The sequence below is a fragment of the Heterodontus francisci genome, chromosome 35 (genome assembly GCF_036365525.1).
Source record: "Heterodontus francisci isolate sHetFra1 chromosome 35, sHetFra1.hap1, whole genome shotgun sequence".
Classification (NCBI taxonomy): Eukaryota; Metazoa; Chordata; class Chondrichthyes; order Heterodontiformes; family Heterodontidae; genus Heterodontus; species Heterodontus francisci.
In genome coordinates this window covers 1,474,464-1,497,623 of record NC_090405.1, presented here as the reverse complement: position 1 = coordinate 1,497,623, position 23,160 = coordinate 1,474,464, and positions in this window count along the sequence as shown.

The window sequence follows — 23,160 nt, the reverse complement described above, 5'->3', positions numbered from 1 at the left end:
ACTTGGTATCAGTGTATGTCTTTGTTACTGGGTGTCAGTGTGTGTCTGTTTCACTGGGTATCAGTGTATGTCTTTGTGACTTGGTATCAGTGTATGTCTTTGTTACTGGGTGTCAGTGTGTGTCTGTGTTCCTGGGAATCAGTGTATGTCTTTGTTACTTGGTGACAGTGTATGTCTGTGTTACTTGGTGTAAGTGTGTGTCTGTGTACAGTGTATGTCTTTGTGACTTGGTGTCAGTGTATGTCTTTGTTACTGGGTGTCAGTGTGTGTCTTTGTGACTTGGTGTCAGTGTATGACTGTGTTACTGGGGGTCAGTGTGTGTCTGTGTTACTTGGTGTAAGTGTGTGTCTTTGTTACTTGGTGTAAGTGTGTGTCTTTGTTACTTGGTGTAATTGTATGTCTTTGTTACTGGGTGTCAGTGTGTGTCTGTGTTACTGGGTATCTGTGTATGTCTTTGTGACTTGGTATCAGTGTCTGTCTTTGTTACTGGGTGTCAGTGTGTGTCTGTGTTCCTGGGTATCAGTGTATGTCTCTGTGACTTGGTGTCAGTGTATGTCTTTGTTACTTGGTGCAAGTGTGTGTCTTTGTTACTTGGTGTAAGTGTGTGTCTTTGTTACTTGGTGTAATTGTATGTCTTTGTTACTGGGTGTCAGTGTGTGTCTGTGTTAATGGGTATCAGTGTATGTCTTTGTGACTTGGTGTCAGTGTATGTCTTTGTTACTTGGTGCAAGTGTGTGTCTTTGTTACTTGGTGTAAGTGTGTGTCTTTGTTACTTGGTGTAATTGTATGTCTTTGTTACTGGGTGTCAGTGTGTGTCTGTGTTACTGGGTATCAGTGTATGTCTTTGTGACTTGGTATCAGTGTATGTTTTTGTTACTTGGTGCAAGTGTGTGTCTGTGATACTGGGTATCAGTGTATGTCTTTGTTACTTGGTGTCAGTGTGTGTCTGTGTTACTTGGTGTAAGTGTGTGTCTGTGTATCAGTGTATGTCTTTGTGACTTGGTGTCAGTGTATGTCTTTGTTACTGGGTGTCAGTGTGTATCTTTGTGACTGGGGGTCAGTGTGCTTTTCTAACTGGGTGTCAGTGTGTGTCTGTGTTACTGGGTATCAGTGTATGTCTTTGTTACTTGGTGTAAGCGTATCTCTTTGTTACTTGGTGTCAGTGTATGTCTGTGTTACTTGGTGTAAGTGTATGTCTTTGTTACTGGGTGTCAGTGTCTGTCTTTGTGACTTGGTGTCAGTGTATGTCTTTGTTACTTGGTGTCAGTGTATGTCTTTGTTACTTGGTGTGAGTGTGTGTCTGTGTTACTTGGTGTCAGTGTATGTCTTTGTTATTGGGTGTCAGTGTCTTTCTTTGTGACTTGGTGTCAGTGTATGTCTTTGTTACTTGGTGTCAGTGTATGTCTTTGTTACTTGGTGTCAGTGTGTATCTTTGTGACTGGGGGTCAGTGTGCTTTTCTAACTGGGTGTCAGTGTGTGTCTGTGTTACTGGGTATCAGTGTATGTCTTTGTTACTTGGTGTAAGCGTATCTCTTTGTTACTTGGTGTCAGTGTATGTCTGTGTTACTTGGTGTCAGTGTATGTCTTTGTTACTGGGTGTCAGTGTCTGTCTTTGTGACTTGGTGTCAGTGTATGTATTTGTTACTTGGTGTCAGTGTATGTCTTTGTTACTTGGTGTGAGTGTGTGTCTGTGTTACTGGCCATCAGTGCATGTCTTTGTTACTTGGTTTCAGTGTATGACATTGTCACTTGGTGTCAGTGTATGTCTTTGTTACTGGGTGTCAGTGTATGTCTTTGTGACTTGGTGTCAGTGTCTGTGTTCGTTACTTGGTGTCAGTGTTTGTCTTTGTTACTGGGTGTAAATGTCTGTCTTTGTGACTTGGTGTCAGTGCATATCTTTGTTACTTGATGTAAGTGTGTGTCTGTGTTACTTGTTGTAAGTGTGTGTCTGTGTTCCTTGGTATCAGTGTATGTCTTTGTTACTTGGTGTCAGTGTATGACTGTGTTACTTGGTGTCAGTGTATGCCTTTGTTACTTGGTGTCAGTGTATGTCTTTGTGACTTGGTGTCAGTGTGTATCTTTGTGACTGGGGGTCAGTGTGCTTTTCTAACTGGGTGTCAGTGTATGACATTGTCACTTGGTGTCAGTGTATGTCTTTGTTACTGGGTGTCAGTGTATGTCTTTGTGACTTGGTGTCAGTGTCTGTGTTCGTTACTTGGTGTCAGTGTTTGTCTTTGTTACTGGGTGTAAATGTCTGTCTTTGTGACTTGGTGTCAGTGCATATCTTTGTTACTTGATGTAAGTGTGTGTCTGTGTTACTTGTTGTAAGTGTGTGTCTGTGTTCCTTGGTATCAGTGTATGTCTTTGTTACTTGGTGTCAGTGTATGACTGTGTTACTTGGTGTCAGTGTATGCCTTTGTTACTTGGTGTCAGTGTATGTCTTTGTGACTTGGTGTCAGTGTCTGTCTTCGTTACTTGGTGTCAGTGTATGTCTGTGTTAGTTGGTGTAAGTGTGTGTCTGTGTTACTGGGTATCAGTGTATGTCTGTGTTACTTGGTGGAAGTGTGTGTCTTTGTTACTGGGTGTCAGTGTGTGTCTGTGTTACTTGGTGTAAGTGTGTGTCTTTGTTACTTGGTGCCCGTGTGTGTCTGTGTTACTTGGTGTAAGTGTGTGTCTTTGCTACTTGTTTTCAGTGTATGTCTGTGTTACTTGGTGTCAGTGTATGTCTTTGTTACTTGGTGTAAGTATGTGTCTGTGTTACTTGTTGTAAGTGTATGTCTTTGTTACTTGGTGTCAGTGTATGTCATTGTTACTTGGTGTCAGTGTATGTCTGTGTTACTTGGTGTATGTGTATGTCTTTGTTACTGGGTGTCAGTGTGTGTCTGTGTTCCTGGGTATCAGTGTATGTCTCTGTTACTTGGTGTCAGTGTATGTCTTTGTTACTTGGTGCAAGTGTGTGTCTGTGATACTGGGTATCAGTGTATGTCTTTGTTACTTGGTGTCAGTGTGTGTCTGTGTTACTTGGTGTAACTGTGTGTCTGTGTATCAGTGTATGTCTTTGTGACTTGGTGTCAGTGTATGTCTTTGTTACTGGGTATCAGTGTGTATCTTTGTGACTTGGTGTCAGTGTATGACTGTGATACTTGGGGTCAGTGTGTGTCTGTGTTACTGGGGGTCAGTGTGTGTTTCTAACTGGGTGTCAGTGTGTGTCTGTGTTATTGGGTATCAGTGTATGTCTTTGTTACTTGGTGTAAGCGTATCTCTTTGTTACTTGGTGTCAGTGTATGTCTGTGTTACTTGGTGTAAGTGTATGTCTTTGTTACTTGGTGTCAGTGTATGTCTTTGTTACTGGGTGTCAGTGTTTGTCTTTGTGACTTGGTGTCAGTGTATGTCTTTGTTACTTGGTGTCAGTGTATGTCTTTGTTACTTGGTGTGAGTGTGTGTCTGTGTTGCTGGCCATCAGTGCATGTCTTTGTTACTTGGCTTCAGTGTATGACTTTGTTACTTGGTCTCAGTGTATGTCTTTGTTACTGGGTGTCAGTGTATGTCTTTGTGACTTGGTGTCAGTGTCTGTGTTCGTTACTTGGTGTCAGTGTTTGTCTTTGTTACTGGGTGTCAGTGTCTGTCTTTGTGACTTGGTGTCAGTGTATGTCTTTGTTACTTGGTGTAAATGTATGTCTGTGTTACTGGGTATCAGTGTATATCTTTGTTACTTGATGTAAGTGTGTGTCTGTGTTACTTGGTGTAAGTGTGTGTCTGTGTTCCTTGGTATCAGTGTATGTCTTTGTTACTTGGTGTCAGTGTATGCCTGTGTTACTTGGTGAAAGTGTATGCCTTTGTTACTTGGTGTCAGTGTATGTCTTTGTGACTTGGTATCAGTGTATGTCTTTGTTACTGGGTGTCAGTGTGTGTCTGTTTCACTGGGTATCAGTGTATGTCTTTGTGACTTGGTATCAGTGTATGTCTTTGTTACTGGGTGTCAGTGTGTGTCTGTGTTCCTGGGAATCAGTGTATGTCTTTGTTACTTGGTGACAGTGTATGTCTGTGTTACTTGGTGTAAGTGTGTGTCTGTGTACAGTGTATGTCTTTGTGACTTCGTGTCAGTGTATGTCTTTGTTACTGGGTGTCAGTGTGTGTCTTTGTGACTTGGTGTCAGTGTATGACTGTGTTACTGGGGGTCAGTGTGTGTCTATGTTACTGGGGGTCAGTGTATGTTTCTAACAGGGTGTCAGTGTGTGTCTGTGTTACTGGGTATCAGTGTATGTCTTTTTTACTTGGTGTAAGCGTATGTCTTTGTTACTTGTTGTAAGTATGTGTCTGTGTTACTTGTTGTAAGTGTATGTCTTTGTTACTTGGTGTCAGTGTATGTCTTTGTTACTTGGTGTCAGTGTATGTCTGTGTTACTTGGTGTATGTGTATGTCTTTGTTACTTGGTGTAAGTGTATGTCTTTGTTATTTGGTGTCAGTGCATGTCTTTGTTACTTGGTGTCAGTGTGTGTCTGTGTTACTGGGTATCAGTGTATGTCTTTGTGACTTGGTATCAGTGTGTGTCTTTGTTACTTGGTGTCAGTGTGTGTCTGTGTTACTTGGTGTAAGTGTGTGTCTTTGTTACTTGGTGCCCGTGTGTGTCTGTGTTACTTGGTGTAAGTGTGTGTCTTTGTTACTTGTTTTCAGTGTATGTCTGTGTTACTTGGTGTCAGTGTATGTCTTTGTTACTTGGTGTAAGTATGTGTCTGTGTTACTTGTTGTAAGTGTATGTCTTTGTTACTTGGTGTCAGTGTTTGTCATTGTTACTTGGTGTCAGTGTATGTCTGTGTTACTTGATGTATGTGTATGTCTTTGTTACTGGGTGTCAGTGTGTGTCTGTGTTCCTGGGTATCAGTGTATGTCTCTGTTACTTGGTGTCAGTGTATGTCTTTGTTACTTGGTGCAAGTGTGTGTCTGTGATACTGTGTATCAGTGTATGTCTTTGTTACTTGGTGTCAGTGTGTGTCTGTGTTACTTGGTGTAACTGTGTGTCTGTGTATCAGTGTATGTCTTTGTGACTTGGTGTCAGTGTATGTCTTTGTTACTGGGTATCAGTGTGTATCTTTGTGACTTGGTGTCAGTGTATGACTGTGTTACTGGGGGTCAGTGTGTGTCTGTGTTACTGGGGGTCAGTGTGTGTTTCTAACTGGGTGTCAGTGTGTGTCTGTGTTATTGGGTATCAGTGTATGTCTTTGTTACTTGGTGTAAGCGTATCTCTTTGTTACTTGGTGTCAGTGTATGTCTGTGTTACTTGGTGTAAGTGTATGTCTTTGTTACTTGGTGTCAGTGTATGTCTTTGTTACTGGGTGTCAGTGTTTGTCTTTGTGACTTGGTGTCAGTGTATGTCTTTGTTACTTGGTGTCAGTGTATGTCTTTGTTACTTGGTGTGAGTGTGTGTCTGTGTTGCTGGCCATCAGTGCATGTCTTTGTTACTTGGTTTCAGTGTATGACTTTGTTACTTGGTCTCAGTGTATGTCTTTGTTACTGGGAGTCAGTGTATGTCTTTGTGACTTGGTGTCAGTGTCTGTGTTCGTTACTTGGTGTCAGTGTTTGTCTTTGTTACTGGGTGTCAGTGTCTGTCTTTGTGACTTGGTGTCAGTGTATGTCTTTGTTACTTGGTGTAAATGTATGTCTGTTTTACTGGGTATCAGTGTATATCTTTGTTACTTGATGTAAGTGTGTGTCTGTGTTACTTGGTGTATGTGTATGTCTTTGTTACTGGGTGTCAGTGTGTGTCTGTGTTCCTGGGTATCAGTGTATGTCTCTGTTACTTGGTGTCAGTGTATGTCTTTGTTACTTGGTGCAAGTGTGTGTCTGTGATACTGGGTATCAGTGTATGTCTTTGTTACTTGGTGTAACTGTGTGTCTGTGTATCAGTGTATGTCTTTGTGACTTGGTGTCAGTGTATGTCTTTGTTACTGGGTATCAGTGTGTATCTTTGTGACTTGGTGTCAGTGTATGACTGCGTTCCTGGGGGTCAGTGTGTGTCTGTGTTACTGGGGGTCAGTGTGTGTTTCTAACTGGGTGTCAGTGTGTGTCTGTGTTATTGGGTATCAGTGTATGTCTTTGTTACTTGGTGTAAGCGTATCTCTTTGTTACTTGGTGTCAGTGTATGTCTGTGTTACTTGGTGTCAGTGTATGTCTTTGTTACTGGGTGTCAGTGTTTGTCTTTGTGACTTGGTGTCAGTGTATGTCTTTGTTACTTGGTGTCAGTGTATGTCTTTGTTACTTGGTGTGAGTGTGTGTCTGTGTTGCTGGCCATCAGTGCATTTCTTTGTTACTTGGTTTCAGTGTATGACTTTGTTACTTGGTCTCAGTGTATGTCTTTGTTACTGGGTGTCAGTGTAAGTCTTTGTGACTTGGTGTCAGTGTCTGTGTTCGTTACTTGGTGTCAGTGTTTGTCTTTGTTACTGGGTGTCAGTGTCTGTCTTTGTGACTTGGTGTCAGTGTATGTCTTTGTTACTTGGTGTAAATGTATGTCTGTGTTACTGGGTATCAGTGTATATCTTTGTTACTTGATGTAAGTGTGTGTCTGTGTTACTTGGTGTAAGTGTGTGTCTGTGTTCCTTGGTATCAGTGTATGTCTTTGTTACTTGGTGTCAGTGTATGCCTGTGTTACTTGGTGAAAGTGTATGCCTTTGTTACTTGGTGTCAGTGTATGTCTTTGTGACTTGGTATCAGTGTATGTCTTTGTTACTGGGTGTCAGTGTGTGTCTGTTTCACTGGGTATCAGTGTATGTCTTTGTGACTTGGTATCAGTGTATGTCTTTGTTACTGGGTGTCAGTGTGTGTCTGTGTTCCTGGGAATCAGTGTATGTCTTTGTTACTTGGTGACAGTGTATGTCTGTGTTACTTGGTGTAAGTGTGTGTCTGTGTACAGTTTATGTCTTTGTGACTTGGTGTCAGTGTATGTCTTTGTTACTGGGTGTCAGTGTGTGTCTTTGTGACTTGGTGTCAGTGTATGACTGTGTTACTGGGGGTCAGTGTGTGTCTGTGTTACTGGGGGTCAGTGTATGTTTCTAACAGGGTGTCAGTGTGTGTCTGTGTTACTGGGTATCAGTGTATGTCTTTTTTACTTGGTGTAAGCGTATGTCTTTGTTACTTGGTGTAAGTATGTGTCTGTGTTACTTGTTGTAAGTGTATGTCTTTGTTACTTGGTGTCAGTGTATGTCTTTGTTACTTGGTGTCAGTGTATGTCTGTGTTACTTGGTGTATGTGTACGTCTTTGTTACTTGGTGTAAGTGTATGTCTTTGTTATTTGGTGTCAGTGCATGTCTTTGTTACTTGGTGTCAGTGTGTGTCTGTGTTAATGGGTATCAGTGTATGTCTTTGTGACTTGGTATCAGTGTGTGTCTTTGTTACTTGGTGTCAGTGTATGTCTGTGTTACTTGATGTAGGTGTGTGTCTTTGTTACTGGGTGTCAGTGTGTGTCTGTGTTACTTGGTGTAAGTGTGTGTCTTTGTTACTTTGTGCCCGTGTGTGTCTGTGTTACTTGGTGTAAGTGTGTGTCTTTGTTACTTGTTTTCAGTGTATGTCTTTGTTACTTGGTGTAAGTGTGTGTCTGTGTTTCTGGGTATCAGTGTATGTTTTTGTGACTTGGTATCAGTGTATGTCTTTGTTACTGGGTGTCAGTGTGTGTCTGTGTTCCTGGGAATCAGTGTATGTTTTTGTGACTTGGTGTCAGTGTATGTCTTTGTTACTTGGTGACAGTGTATGTCTGTGTTACTTGGTGTAAGTCTGTGTCTGTGTATCAGTGTATGTCTTTGTGACTTGACGTCAGTGTATGTCTTTGTTACTGGGTGTCAGTGTGTGTCTTTGTGACTTGGTGTCAGTGTATGACTGTGTTACTGGGGGTCAGTGTGTGTTTCAAACAGGGTGTCAGTGTGTGTCTGTGTTACTGGGTATCAGTGTATGTCTTTTTTACTTGGTGTAAGCGTATGTCTTTGTTACTTGGTGTCAGTGTATGTCTGTTTTACTTGGTGTAAGAGTATGTCTTTGTTACTTGGTGTCAGTGTATGTCTTTGTTACTGGGTGTCAGTGCCTGTCTTTGTGACTTGGTGTTAGCGTATGTCTTTTTTACTTGGTGTCAGTGTATGTCTTTGTTACTTGGTGTGAGTGTGTGTCTGTGTTACTGGGTGTCAGTGTGTGTCTGTGTTACTTGGTGTCCTTGTGTGTCTGTGTTACTGGGTGTCAGTGCATGTCTTTGTTGCAACGTGTCAGTGTATATCTGTGTTACTTTGTGTAAGTGTGTGTCTTTGTTACTTGGTGTAATTGTCTGTCTTTGCTACTTGTTGTCAGTGTATGTCTGTGTTACTTGGTGTCAGTGTATGTCTTTGTTACTTGGTGTAAGTCTGTGTCTGTGTTACTTGTTGTAAGTGTATGTCTTTGTTACTTGGTGTCAGTGTATGTCTTTGTTACTTGGTGTCAGTGTATGTCTGGGTTACTTGGTGTAAGTGTATGTCTTTGTTAGTTGGTGTAAGTGTATGTCTTTGTGACTTGGTGTCAGTGCATGACTTTGTTACTTGGTGTCAGTGTGTGTCTGTGTTACTGGGTATCAGTGTATGTCTTTGTGACTTGGTATCAGTGTATGTCTTTGTTACTGGGTGTCAGTGAGTGTCTGTGTTACTGGGTATCAGTGTATGTCTTTGTGACTTGGTATCAGTGTATGTCTTTGTTACTGGGTGTCAGTGTGTGTCTGTGTTACTGGGTATCAGTGTATGTCTTTGTGACTTGGTATCAGTGCATGTCTTTGTTACTGGGTGTCAGTGTGTGTCTGTGTTACTGGGTATCAGTGTATGTCTTTATGACTTGGTATCAGTGTATGTCTTTGTTACTGGGTGTCAGTGTGTGTCTGTGTTACTGGGTATCAGTGTTTGTCTTTGCGACTTGGTAACAGTGCATGACTTTGTTACTGGGTGTCAGTGTGTGTCTGTGTTACTGGGTATCAGTGTATGTCTTTATGACTTGGTATCAGTGTATGTCTTTGTTAAAGGGTGTCAGTGTGTGTCTGTGTTACTGGGTATCAGTGTATGTCTTTGTGACTTGGTATCAGTGTATGTCTTTCTTACTGGGTGTCAGTGTGTGTCTGTGTTCCTGGGTATCAGTGTATGTCTTTGTGACTTGGTGTCAGTGTATGTCTTTGTTACTTGGTGTAAGTGTGTGTCTGTGATACTGGGTATCATTGTATTTCTTTGTTACTTGGTGTCAGTGTATGTCTGCGTTACTTGGTGTAAGTGTGTGTCTGTGCATCAGTGTATGTCTTTGTGACTTGGTGTCAGTGTATGTCTTTGTTACTGGGTGTCAGTGTGTGTCTTTGTGACTTGGTGTCAGTGTATGACTGTGTTACTTGGTGAAAGCGTATGTCTTTGTTACTTGGTGTGAGTGTGTGTCTGTGTTACTGGGCATCAGTGTATGTCTGTGTTACTTGGTGTAAGTGTATGTCTTTGTTACTTGGTGTCAGTGTACGTCTTTGTTACTGGGTGTCAGTGCCTGTCTTTGTGACTTGGTGTCAGTGTATGTCTTTGTTACTGGGTGGCAGTGTATGTCTTTGTTACTTGTTGTGAGTGTGTGTCTGTGTTACTGGGCATCAGTGTATGTCTTTGTTACTGGGTGTCAGTGTATGTCTTTGTGACTTGGTGTCAGTGTCTGTGTTCGTTACTTGGTGTCAGTGTTTGTCTTTGTTACTGGAGTGCCAGTGTCTGTCTTTGTGACTTGGTGTTAGTGTATGTCTTTGTTACTTGGTGTAAGTGTATATCTTTGTTATTTGGTGTCAGTGCATGTCTTTGTTACTTGGTGTCAGTGTGTGTCTGTGTTACTGGGTATCAGTGTATGTCTTTGTGACTTGGTATCAGTTTGTGTCTTTGTTACTGGGTGTCAGTGTGTGTCTGTGTTACTGGGTATCAGTTTATGTCTTTGTGACTTGGTATCAGTGTATGTCTTTGTTACTGGGTGTCAGTGTGTGTCTGTGTTACTGGGTATCAGTGTATGTCTTTGTGACCTGGTATCAGTGTATGTCTTTTTTACTTGGTGTGAGTGTGTGTCTGTGTTACTGGGTGTCAGTGTGTGTCTGTGTTACTTGGTGTAAGTGTGTGTCTTTTTTACTTTGTGTCCTTGTGTGTCTGTGTTACTGGGTGTCAGTGCATGTCTTTGTTGCAAGGTGTCAGTGTATATCTGTGTTACTTTGTGTAAGTGTTTGTCTTTGTTACTTGGTGTAATTGTCTGTCTTTGCTACTTGTTGTCAGTGTATGTCTGTGTTACTTGGTGTCAGTGTATGACTTTGTTACTTGGTGTAAGTATGTGTCTGTGTTACTTGTTGTAAGTGTATGTCTTTGTGACTTGGTGTCAGTGCATGACTTTGTTACTTGGTGTCAGTGTGTGTCTGTGTTACTGGGTATCAGTGTATGTCTTTGTGACTTGGTATCAGTGTATGTCTTTGTTACTGGGTGTCAGTGAGTGTCTGTGTTACTGGGTATCAGTGTATGTCTTTGTGACTTGGTATCAGTGTATGTCTTTGTTACTGGGTGTCAGTGTGTGTCTGTGTTACTGGGTATCAGTGTATGTCTTTGTGACTTGGTATCAGTGCATGTCTTTGTTACTTGGTGTCAGTGTGTGTCTGTGTTACTGGGTATCAGTGTATGTCTTTGCGACTTGGTAACAGTGCATGACTTTGTTACTGGGTGTCAGTGTGTGTCTGTGTTACTGGGTATCAGTGTATGTCTTTATGACTTGGTATCAGTGTATGTCTTTGTTACTGGGTGTCAGTGTGTGTCTGTGTTACTGGGTATCAGTGTATGTCTTTGTGACTTGGTATCAGTGTATGTCTTTCTTACTGGGTGTCAGTGTGTGTCTGTGTTCCTGGGTATCAGTGTATGTCTTTGTGACTTGGTGTCAGTGTATGTCTTTGTTACTTGGTGTAAGTGTGTGTCTGTGATACTGGGTATCATTGTATTTCTTTGTGACTTGGTGTCAGTGTATGTCTGCGTTACTTGGTGTAAGTGTGTGTCTGTGCATCAGTGTATGTCTTTGTGACTTGGTGTCAGTGTATGTCTTTGTTACTGGGTGTCAGTGTGTGTCTTTGTGACTTGGTGTCAGTGTATGACTGTGTTACTTGGTGTAAGCGTATGTCTTTGTTACTTTGTGTGACTGTGTGTCTGTGTTACTGGGCATCAGTGTATGTCTTTGTTACTGGGTGTCAGTGTATGTCTTTGTGACTTGGTGTCAGTGTCTGTGTTCGTTACTTGGTGTCAGTGTATGTCTGTGTTACTTGGTGTAAGTGTATGTCTTTGTTACTTGGTGTCAGTGTACGTCTTTGTTACTGGGTGTCAGTGCCTGTCTTTGTGACTTGGTGTCAGTGTATGTCTTTGTTACTGGGTGGCAGTGTATGTCTTTGTTACTTGTTGTGAGTGTGTGTCTTTATTACTGGGCATCAGTGTATGTCTTTGTTACTGGGTGTCAGTGTATGTCTTTGTGACTTGGTGTCAGTGTCTGTGTTCGTTACTTGGTGTCAGTGTTTGTCTTTGTTACTGGAGTGTCAGTGTCTGTCTTTGTGACTTGGTGTCAGTGTATGTCTTTGTTACTTGGTGTAAGTGTATATCTTTGTTATTTGGTGTCAGTGCATGTCTTTGTTACTTGGTGTCAGTGTGTGTCTGTGTTACTGGGTATCAGTGTATGTCTTTGTGACTTGGTATCAGTTTGTGTCTTTGTTACTGGGTGTCAGTGTGTGTCTGTGTTACTGGGTATCAGTGTATGTCTTTGTGACTTGATATCAGTGTATGTCTTTGTTACTGGGTGTCAGTGTGTGTCTGTGTTACTGGGTATCAGTGTATGTCTTTGTGACCTGGTATCAGTGCATGTCTTTGTTACTTGGTGTCAGTGTGTGTCTGTGTTACTGGGTATCAGTGTATGTCTTTGTTACTTGGTATCAGTGTTTGTCTTTGTTACTGGGTGTCAGTGTGTGTCTGTGTTACTGGGTGTCAGTGTATGTCTGTGTTACTTGGTGTATGTGTATGTCTTTGTTACTTGGTGTAAGTGTATGTCTTTCTTATTTGGTGTCAGTGCATGTCTTTGTTACTTGGTGTCAATGTGTGTCTGTGTTACTGGGTATCATTGCCTGTGTTTGTGACTTGGTGTCAGTGGATGTCTTTGTTACTTGGTGTCAGTGTATGTCTTTGTTACTTGGTGTGAGTGTGTGTCTGTGTTACTGGGCATCAGTGTATGTCTTTGTTACTGGGTGTAAGCGTATGTCTTTGTTACTTGGTGTCCCTGTGTGTCTGTGTTACTGGGTGTCAGTGTATGTCTTTGTTACTGGGTGTCAGTGTATGTCATTGTTACTTGGTGTATGTGTGTGTCTGTGTTACTGGGTATCAGTGTCTGTCTTTGTTACTTGGTGTAAGTGTGTGTCTGTGTTACTGGATATCAGTGTTTGTCTTAGTTACTTGGTGTCAGTGTGTGTCTGTGTTGCTTGGTGTAAGTGTGTGTCTGTGTTCCTGGGTATCAGTGTATGTCTTTGTTACTTGGTGTCAGTGTATGTCTGTGTTACTTGGTGTAAGTGTGTGTCTGTGTTACTGGGTATCAGTGCATGTCTTTGTTACTTGGTGTCAGTGTATGTCTGTGTTACTTGGGGTAAGGCTGTGTCTGTGTTACTGGGTGTCAGTGTGTGTCTGTGATACTTGGTGTAAGTGTGTGTCTTTGTTACTTGGTGTCCGTGTGTGTCTGTGTTACTGGGTGTCAGTGTATGTCTTTGATACTGGATGTCTGTGTATGTCTTTGTTACTTCCTGTAAGTGTGTGTCTGTGTTACTGGGTATCAGTGTATGTCTTTGTTACTTGGTGTCAGTGTATGTCTGCTTTACTTGGTGCAAGTGTGTGTCTGTGTTACTGGGTATCAGTGTATGTCTTTGTGACTTGGTATCAGTGTATGTCTTTGTTACTGGGTGTCAGTGTGTGTCTTTGTGACTTGGTGTCAGTGTATGTCTTTGTTACTTGGTGTAAGTGCGTGTCTGTGTTACTGCGTATCAGTGCATGTCTTTGTTACTTGGTGTCAGTGTATGTCAAAATACTTGGTGGAAGATTATGTCTTTGTTACTTGGTGTAATTGTCTGTCTTTGTTACTTGGTGTAAGTGTATGTCTTTGTAAATTGGTGTCAGTGTATGTCTTTGTTACTTGGTGTCAGTGTATGTCTGTGTTACTTGGTGTAAGTGAGTGTCTTTGTTACTTGGTGTAAGTGTATGTCTTTGTTACTTGGTGTCTGTGTATGTCTTTGTTACTTGGTGTCATTGTGTGTCTGTGATACTGCGTATCAGTGTATGTCTTTGTGACTTGGTATCAGTGGATGTCTTTGTTACTGGGTGTCAGTGTGTGTCTGTGTTACTGGGTATCAGTGTATGTCTTTGTGACTTGGAATCAGTGTATGTCTTTGTTACTTGGTGTCCGTGTGTGTCTGTGTTACTGGGTGTCAGTGTATGTCTTTGTTACTGGATGTCTGTGTATGCCTTTGTTACTTGGTGTAAGTGTGTGTCTGTGTTACTGGGTATCTGTGTATGTCTTTGTTACTTGGTGTCAGTGTATGTCTGCTTTACTTGGTGTAAGTGTGTGTCTGTGTTACTGGGTATCAGTGTATGTCTTTGTGACTTGGTATCAGTGTATGTCTTTGTTACTGTGTGTCAGTGTGTGTCTTTGTGACTTGGTGTCAGTGTATGCCTTTGTTACTTGGTGTAAGTGCGTGTCTGTGTTACTGGGTATCAGTGTATGTCTTTGTTACTTGGTGTCAGTGTATGTCAAAATACTTGGTGGAAGATTATGTCTTTGTTACTTGGTGTAAGTGTATGTCTTTGTAAATTGGTGTCAGTGTATGTCTTTGTTACTTGGTGTCAGTGTATGTCTGTTTACTTGGTGTAAGCGAGTGTCTTTGTTACTTGGTGTAAGTGTATGTCTTTGTTACTTTGTGTCTGTGTATGTCTTTGTTACTTGGTGTCAGTGTGTGTCTGTGTTACTGGGTATCAGTGTATGTCTTTGTGACTTGGTATCAGTGTATGCCTTTGTTACTGGGTGTCAGTGTGTGTCTGTGTTACTGGGTATCAGTGTATGTCTTTGTGACTTGGAATCAGTGTATGTCTTTGTTACTGGGTGTCAGTGTGTGTCTGTGTTACTGGGTATCAGTATATGTCTTTGTGACTTGGAATCAGTGTATGTCTTTGTTACTTGGTGTCCGTGTGTGTCTGTGTTACTGGGTGTCAGTGTATGTCTTTGTTACTGGATGTCTGTGTATGTCTTTGTTACTTGGTGTAAGTGTGTGTCTGTGTTACTGGGTATTAGTGTATGTTTTGTTACTTGGTGTCAGTGTATGTCTGCTTTACTTGGTGTAAGTGTATGTCTGTGTTACTGGGTATCAGTGTATGTCTTTGTGACTTGGTATCAGTGTATGTCTTTGTTACTGGGTGTCAGTGTGTGTCTTTGTGACTTGGTGTCAGTGTATGTCTTTGTTACTTGGTGTAAATGCGTGTCTGTGTTACTGGGTATCAGTGTATGTCTTTGTTACTTGGTGTCAGTGTATGTCAAAATACTTGGTGGAAGATTATGTCTTTGTTACTTGGTGTAATTGTCTGTCTTTGTTACTTGGTGTAAGTGTATGTCTTTGTAAATTGGTGTCAGTGTATGTCTTTGTTACTTGGTGTCAGTGTATGTCTGTTTACTTGGTGTAAGTGAGTGTCTTTGTTACTTGGTGTAAGTGTATGTCTTTGTTACTTGGTGTCTGTGTATGTCTTTGTTACTTGGTGTAAGTGTGTGTCTGTGTTACTGGGTATCAGTGTATGTCTTTGTGACTTGGTATCAGTGTATGTCTTTGTTACTGGGTGTCAGTGTGTGTCTGTGTTACTGGGTATCAGTGTATGTCTTTGTGACTTTGTGTCAGTGTATGTCTTTGTTACTGGGTGTCAGTGTGTGTCTTTGTGACTTGGTGTCAGTGTATGTCTGTGTTACTTGGTTTAAGTGTGTGTCTGTGTTACTGGGTATCAGTGTATGTCTTTGTTATTTGGTGTCAGTGTACGTCTGTGTTACTTGGTGTAAGTGTGTGTCTGTGTTACTGGGTGTCAGTGTGTGTCTGTGTTACTTGGTGTAAGTCTGTGTCTTTGTTACTTGAAGTCCGTGTGTGTCTGTGTTACTGGGTGTCAGTGTATGTCTTTGTTACTGGGTGTCAGTGTATGTCTTTGTTACTTGGTGTAAGTGTGTGTCTGTGTTACTGGGTGTCAGTGTATGTCTGTGTTACTTGGTGTAAGTGTGTGTCTGTGTTAATGGGTATATTTGTATGTCTTTGTGACTTGGTGTCAGAGTATGTCTTTGTTACTGGGTGTCAGTGTGTGTCAAGAAACTTGGTGTAAGTGTATGTCTTTTTTACTTGGTGTAAGTGTGTGTCTTTGTTACTTGGTGTCAGTGTATGTCTTTGTTACTTGGTGTTAGTGTGTGTCTGTGTTACTGGGTATCAGTGTATCTCTTTGTGACTTGGTATCAGTGTATGTCTTTGTGACTTGGTGTCAGTGTATGTCTTTGTTACTGGGTGTCAGTGTGTGTCTGTGTTACTTGGTGTCAGTGTATGTCTTTGTTACTGTTTATTAGTGTTTCTCTGTGTTGCTGGGTGGCAGTGTGTGTTTATTTGTGTTACTGGGTGTCAGTGTATGTTTTTGTTACTTGGTGCATGTTTGTGTCTGTGTTACTGGGTATCAGTGTCTGTCTTTGTTACTTGGTGTAATTGTGAGTCTTTGTTACTTGGTGTGATTGTATGTCTTTGTTACTTGGTGGCAGTGTATGTCTGTGTTACTTGGTGTAAGTGTATGCCTTTGTTACTTGGTGTAAGTGTGTGTCTGTGTTACTTGGAGTAAGTGTGTGTCTGTGTTCCTTGGTATCATTGTACGTCTTTGTTACTTGGTGTCAGTGTATGTCTGTGTTACTTGGTGTAAGTGTGTGTCTGTGTTACTGGGTGTCAGTGTGTGTCTGAGTTACTTAGTGTAAGTGTGTTCCTTTGTTACTTGGTGTCCGTGTGTGTCTGTGTTACTGGGTGTCAGTGTGTGTCTGAGTTACTTGGTGTAAGTGTGTGTCTTTGTTACTTGGTGTAAGTGTGTGTCTGTGTTACTGGGTGTCAGTGTGTGTCTGAGTTACTTGGTGTAAGTGTGTGTCTTTGTTACTTGGTGTCTGTGTGTGTCTGTGTGACTCGGTGTTAGTGCATGTCTTTGTTACTTGGTGCCAGTGTATATCTGTATTACGTGGTGTAAGTGTGTGTCTTTGTTACTTGGTGTAATTGCATGTCTTTGTTACTTGGTGTCAGTGTATGTCTGTGTTACTTGGTGTAAGTGTATGTCTTTGTTACGTGGTGTCAGTGTATGTCTGTGTTACTTGGTGTAAGTGTGTGTCTGTGTTACTTGATGTAATTGTATGTCTTTGTTACTTGGTGTCAGTGTATGTCTGTGTTACTTGGTGTAAGTGTTTGTCTTTGTTACTTGGTGTCAGTGTATGTCTGTGTTACTTGGTGTAAGTGTATGTCTTTGTTACTTGGTGTCAGTGTATGTATGTGTTACTTGTTGTAAGTGTGTGTCTGTGTTACTGGGTATCAGTGTCTGTCTTTGTTACTTGGTGTCAGTGTATGTCTGTGTTGCTTGGTGTAAGTGTGTGTCTGTGTTACTGGGTGTCAGTGTGTGTCTGTGATACTTGGAGTAAGTGTGTGTCTTTGTTACTTGGTGTCCGTGTGTGTCTGTGTTACTGGGTGTCAGTGTATGTCTTTGTTACTGGGTGTCAGTGTATGTCTTTGTTACTTTGTGTAAGTGTGTGTCTGTGTTACTGGGTATCAGTGTATGTCTTTGTTACTTGGTGTCAGTGTATGTCTGTGTTACTTGGTGTAAGTGTGTGTCTGTGTTACAGGGTATCAGTGTATGTCTTTGTGACTTGGTAGCAGTGTATGTCTGTGTTACTGGGTGTCAGTGTGTGTCTTTGTGACTTGGTGTCAGTGTATGTCTTTGTTTCTTGGAGTAAGTGTGTGTCTGTGTTACTGGGTATCAGTGTATTTCTTTGTTACTTGGTGTCAGTGTATGTCAAAATACTTGGTGGAAGTGTATGTCTGTGTGAATTTGTGTAATTGTCTGTCTTTGTTACTTGGTGTAAGTGTACGTATTTGTAACTTGGTGTCAGTGTATGTCTTTGTTACTGGGTGTCAGTGTATGTCTGTGTTACTTGGTGTAAGTGTGTGTCTTTTTTACTTGGTGTAAGTGTATGTCTTTGTTACTTGGTGTCTGTGTATGTCTTTGTTACTTGGTGTCAGTGTGTGTATGTGTTACTGGGTATCAGTGTATGTCTCTGTGACTTGGTATCTGTGTATGTCTTTGTTACTGGGTGTCAGAGTGTGTCTGTGTTACTGGGTATCAGTGTATGTCTTTGTGACTTGGTATCAGTGTATGTCATTGTTACTGGGTGTCAGTGTGTGTCTGTGTTCCTGGGTATCAGTGTATGTCTTTGTGACTTGGTGTCAGAGTGTGTCTTTGTTACTGGGTGTCAGTGTGTGTCTTTGTGACTTGGTGTCAGTGTATGTCTGTGTTACTTGGTGTAAGTGTGTGTCTGTGTTACTGGGTGTCAGTGTGTGTCTTTGTTACTGGGTGTCAGTGTATGTCTTTGTTACTTGGTGTAAGTGTGTTTCTGTGTTACTGGGTGTCAGTGTATGTTTTTGTTACTTGGTGTAAGTGTGTGTCTGTGTTACTGGGTGTCAGTGTATGTCTGTGTTACTTGGTGTAAGTGTGTGTCTGTGTTACTGGGTATCAGTGTATGTCTTTGTGATTTGGTGTCAGTGTATGTCTTTGTTACTGGGTGTCAGTGTGTGTCTTTGTGACTTGGTGTCAGTGTATGTCTTTGTTACTTGGTGTAAGTGTGTGTCTGTGTTACTGGGTATCAGTGTATGTCTTTGTTACTTTGTGTCAGTGTATGTCAAAATACTTGGTGTAAGTGTATGTCTTTGTTACTTGGTGTAATTGTCTGTCTTTGTTACTTGGTGTAAGTGTATGTCTTTGTTACTTGGTGTCAGGGTATGTCTTTGTTACTTGGTGTCAGTGTGTGTCTGTGTTACTGGGTATCAGTGTATGTCTTTGTGACTTGGTATCAGTGTATGTCTTTGTGACTTGGTGTAAGTGTATGTCTTTGTTACTTGGTGTAAGTGTGTGTCTGTGTTACTTGGTGTAAGTGTGTGTCTGTGTTCCTTGGTATCATTGTCTGTCTTTGATACTTGGTGTCAGTGTATGTCTTTGTTACTTGGTGTAAGTGTGTGTCTGTGTTACTGGGTATCAGTGTATGTCTTTGTGACTTGGTATCTGTGTATGTCTTTGTTACTGGGTGTCAGTGTGTGTCTGTGTTACTGGGTATCAGTGTATGTCTTTGTGACTTGGTATCAGTGTATGTCATTGTTACTGGGTGTCAGTGTGTGTCTGTGTTCCTGGGTATCAGTGTATGTCTTTGTGACTTGGTGTCAGAGTGTGTCTTTGTTACTGGGTGTCAGTGAGTGTCTTTGTGACTTGGTGTCAGTGTATGTCTGTGTTACATGGTGTAAGTGTGTGTCTGTGTTACTGGGTGTCAGTGTGTGTCTGTGTTACTTGGTGTAAGTCTGTGTCTTTGTTACTTGGTGTCCGTGTGTGTTTGTGTTACTGGGTGTCAGTGTATGTCTTTGTTACTGGGTGTCAGTGTATGTCTTTGTTACTAGGTGTAAGTGTGTGTGTGTGTTACTGGGTGTCAGTGTATGTCTTTGTTACTTGGTGTAAGTGTGTGTCTGTGTTACTGGGTATCGGTGTATGTCTTTGTGACTTGGTGTCACTGTATGTCTTTGTTACTGGGTGTCAGTGTGTGTCTTTGTGACTTTGTGTCAGTGTATGTCTTTGTTACTTGGTGTAAGTGTGTGTCTGTGTTACTGGGTATCAGTGTATGTCTTTGATACTTGGTGTCAGTGTATGTCAAAATACTTGGTGTAAGTGTATGTCTTTGTTACTTGGTGTAATTGTCTGTCTTTGTTACTTGGAGTAAGTGTATGTCTTTGTTACTTGCTGTCAGGGTATGTCTTTGTTACTGGGTGTCAGTGTGTGTCTGTGTTACTTGGTGTAAGTGTGTGTCTTTGTTACTTGGTGTAATTGTATGTCTGTGTTACTTGGTGTAATTGTGTGTCTGTGTTACTGGGTGTCAGTGTGTGTCTGTGTTACCTGGTGTAAGTGTGTGTCTTTGTTACTGGGTATCAGTGCATGTCTTTGTGATTTGGTGTCAGTGTATGTCTTTGTTACTGGGTGTCAGTGTGTGTCTTTGTGACTTGGTGTCAGTGTATGTCTTTGTTACTTGGTGTAAGTGTGTGTCTGTGTTACTGGGTATCAGTGTATGTCTTTGTTACTTTGTGTCAGTGTATGTCAAAATACTTGGTGTAAGTGTATGTCTTTGTTACTTGGTGTAATTGTCTGTCTTTGTTACTTGGTGTAAGTGTATGTCTTTGTTACTTGGTGTCAGGGTATGTCTTTGTTACTTGGTGTCAGTGTGTGTCTGTGTTACTGGGTATCAGTGTATGTCTTTGTGACTTGGTATCAGTGTATGTCTTTGTGACTTGGTGTAAGTGTATGTCTTTGTTACTTGGTGTAAGTGTGTGTCTGTGTTACTTGGTGTAAGTGTGTGTCTGTGTTCCTTGGTATCATTGTCTGTCTTTGTTACTTGGTGTCAGTGTATGTCTTTGTTACTTGGTGTAAGTGTGTGTCTGTGTTACTGGGTATCAGTGTATGTCTTTGTGACTTGGTATCTGTGTATGTCTTTGTTACTGGGTGTCAGTGTGTGTCTGTGTTACTGGGTATCAGTGTATGTCTTTGTGACTTGGTATCAGTGTATGTCATTGTTACTGGGTGTCAGTGTGTTTCTGTGTTCCTGGGTATCTGTGTATGTCTTTGTGACTTGGTGTCAGAGTGTGTCTTTGTTACTGGGTGTCAGTGAGTGTCTTTGTGACTTGGTGTCAGTGTATGTCTGTGTTACATGGTGTAAGTGTGTGTCTGTGTTACTTGGTGTCAGTGTGTGTCTGTGTTACTTGGTGTAAGTCTGTGTCTTTGTTACTTGGTGTCCGTGTGTGTTTGTGTTACTGGGTGTCAGTGTATGTCTTTGTTACTGGGTGTCAGTGTATGTCTTTGTTACTAGGTGTAAGTGTGTGTGTGTGTTACTGGGTGTCAGTGTATGTCTTTGTTACTTGGTGTAAGTGTGTGTCTGTGTTACTGGGTATCGGTGTATGTCTTTGTGACTTGGTGTCACTGTATGTCTTTGTTACTGGGTGTCAGTGTGTGTCTTTGTGACTTTGTGTCAGTGTATGTCTTTGTTACTTGGTGTAAGTGTGTGTCTGTGTTACTGGGTATCAGTGTATGTCTTTGATACTTGGTGTCAGTGTATGTCAAAATACTTGGTGTAAGTGTATGTCTTTGTTACTTGGTGTAATTGTCTGTCTTTGTTACTTGGAGTAAGTGTATGTCTTTGTTACTTGCTGTCAGGGTATGTCTTTGTTACTTGGTGTCAGTGTGTGTCTGTGTTACTGGGTATCAGTGTATGTCTTTGTGACTTGCTATCAGTGTATGTCTTTGTGACTTGGTGTAAGTGTATGTCTTTGTTACTGGGTGTCACTGTGTGTCTGTGTTACTTGGTGTAAGTGTGTGTCTTTGTTACTTGGTGTAATTGTATGTCTGTGTTACTTGGTGTAATTGTGTGTCTGTGTTACTGGGTGTCAGTGTGTGTCTGTGTTACTTGGTGTAAGTGTGTGTCTTTGTTACTTGGTGTCCGTGTGTGTCTGTGTTACTGGGTATCAGTGTATGTCTTTGTTCCTTTGTGTCAGTGTATGTCTGTGTTACTTTGTGGAAGTGTTTGTCTGTGTTACTGGGTGTCAGTGTGTGTCTGTGTTACTTGGTGAATGTGTGTGTCTTTGTTACTTGGTGTCCGTGTGTGTCTGTGTTACTGGGTGTCAGTGTATGACTTTGTTACTGGGTGTCTGTGTATGTCTTTGTTACTTGGTGTAAGTGTGTGTCTGTGTTACTGGGTATCAGTGTCTGTCTTTGTTACGGTGCAAGTGTGTGTCTGTGTTACTGGGTATCAGTGTATGTCTTTGTTACTTGGCGTCAGTGTATGTCTGTGTTACTTGGTGTAAGTGTGTGTCTGTGTTACTGGGTAGCAGTGTATGTCTTTGTGACTTGGTGTCAGTGTATGTCTTTGTTACTGGGTGTCAGTGTGTGTCTTTGTGACTTGGTGTAAGTGTGTGTCTGTGTTACTGGGTGTCAGTGTATGTCTTTGTTACTTGGTGTCAGTGTATGTCAAAATACTTGGTGTAGTGTATGTCTTTGTTACTTGGTGTAATTGTCTGTCTTTGTTACTTGGTGTAAGTGTATGTCTTTGTTACTTGGTGTCAGTGCATGTCTTTGTGACTTGGTATCAGTGTATGTCTTTGTTACTGGGTGTCAGTGTGTGTCTGTGTTCCTGGGTAGCAGTGTATGTCTTTGTGACTTGGTGTCAGTGTATGTCGTTGTTACTGGGTGTCAGTGTGTGTCTTTGTGACTTGGTGTAAGTGTATGTCTTTGTTACTGGGTGTCAGTGTGTGTCTTTGTGACTTGGTGTCAGTGTATGTCTTTGTTACTTGATGTCAGTGTGTGTCTATGCTCCTGGGTATCAGTGTATGTCTTTGTTACTTGGTGTCAGTGTATGTCTGTGTTACTTGGTGTTATTGTGTGTCTGTGTATCAGTGTATGTCTTTGTGACTTGGTGTCAGTGTATATCTTTGTTACTTGGTGTCAGTGTGTGTCTTTGTTACTTGGTGTAAGTGTGTGTCTGTGTTACTGGGTATCAGTGTCTGTCTTTGTTACGGTGCAAGTGTGTGTCTGTGTTACTGGGTATCAGTGTATGTCTTTGTTACTTGGCGTCAGTGTATGTCTGTGTTACTTGGTGTAAGTGTGTGTCTGTGTTACTGGGTAGCAGTGTATGTCTTTGTGACTTGGTGTCAGTGTATGTCTTTGTTACTGGGTGTCAGTGTGTGTCTTTGTGACTTGGTGTAAGTGTGTGTCTGTGTTACTGGGTGTCAGTGTATGTCTTTGTTACTTGGTGTCAGTGTATGTCAAAATACTTGGTGTAGTGTATGTCTTTGTTACTTGGTGTAATTGTCTGTCTTTGTTACTTGGTGTAAGTGTATGTCTTTGTTACTTGGTGTCAGTGCATGTCTTTGTGACTTGGTATCAGTGTATGTCTTTGTTACTGGGTGTCAGTGTGTGTCTGTGTTCCTGGGTAGCAGTGTATGTCTTTGTGACTTGGTGTCAGTGTATGTCGTTGTTACTGGGTGTCAGTGTGTGTCTTTGTGACTTGGTGTTAGTGTATGTCTTTGTTACTGGGTGTCAGTGTGTGTCTTTGTGACTTGGTGTCAGTGTATGTCTTTGTTACTTGATGTCAGTGTGTGTCTATGCTCCTGGGTATCAGTGTATGTCTTTGTTACTTGGTGTCAGTGTATGTCTGTGTTACTTGGTGTTATTGTGTGTCTGTGTATCAGTGTATGTCTTTGTGACTTGGTGTCAGTGTATATCTTTGTTACTTGGTGTCAGTGTGTGTCTTTGTGACTTGGGGTCAGTGTATGTCTGTGTTACTGGGGGTCAGTGTGTGTCTGTGTTACTGGGGGTCAATGTGTGTTTCTAACTGGTTGTCAGTGTGTGTCTGTGTTACTGGGTATCAGTGTATGTCTTTGTTACTTGGTGTCAGTGTATGTCTGTGTTACTTGGTGAAAGTGTATGTCTTTGTTACTTGGTGTAAGTGTTTGTCTGTTTTACTTGGTGTAAGTGTGTGTCTGTGTTCCTGGGTATCATTGTATGTCTTTGTTACTTGGTGTCAGTGTATGTCTGTGTTATTTGGTGTAAGTGTGTGTCTGTGTTACTGGGTATCAGTGTATGTCTTTGTTACTTGGTGTCAGTGTATGTCTATGTTGCTTGGTGTAAGTGTATGTCTTTGTTACTTGGTGTAAGTGTTTGTCTGTTTTACTTGGTGTAAGTGTGTGTCTGTGTTCCTGGGTATTGTTGTATGTCTTTGTTACTTGGTGTCAGTGTATGTCTGTGTTACTTGGTTTAAGTGTATGTTTTT